The sequence below is a fragment of the Sapajus apella genome, unplaced genomic scaffold (genome assembly GCF_009761245.1).
Source record: "Sapajus apella isolate SASKATOON/1434 unplaced genomic scaffold, GSC_monkey_1.0 scaffold1, whole genome shotgun sequence".
Lineage (NCBI taxonomy): Eukaryota > Metazoa > Chordata > Mammalia > Primates > Cebidae > Sapajus > Sapajus apella.
The window spans coordinates 8,064,933-8,065,342 of record NW_022436941.1 but is presented as its reverse complement, the minus strand read 5'-3'; positions in this window follow the sequence as shown (position 1 = coordinate 8,065,342).

Below are 410 nucleotides of genomic sequence, written 5' to 3'. Positions count from 1 at the left end.
CCCCTCACGGCAGTATGCTGAGAAGCAACCTGGCCTGTTTCTCCTACTCAGAAACTTGTGCTGGCTGGAGGTGCCTGAAGACCACGTTCGACTTGGCACACCAGGCTTAAGATGGTTATTGTTATCTTTCACATATTTAGAATTCCCCCCTCCCTCCAACAGCCCTGGCCCCTCTCTGCTGTTTCACACCCTTGTCACCCTGATTTGGCTTTCCCCTCCTTACTCTCCCAGGCAAACTATAGCTTGTCCCCAAAGTGGACTGACACCCCGTTGGACCTTCCTGACAATGTTTTTACTTTTGTCCTCTCTCTATTCTGCTGTTTCCCATGGTGTATCAAGGTTATCTACAAGAAACAAGGCAGAGCAGTGATTAGGGAAGCTGGATCTCTGGCAAACCTTCCGGGTTGGAA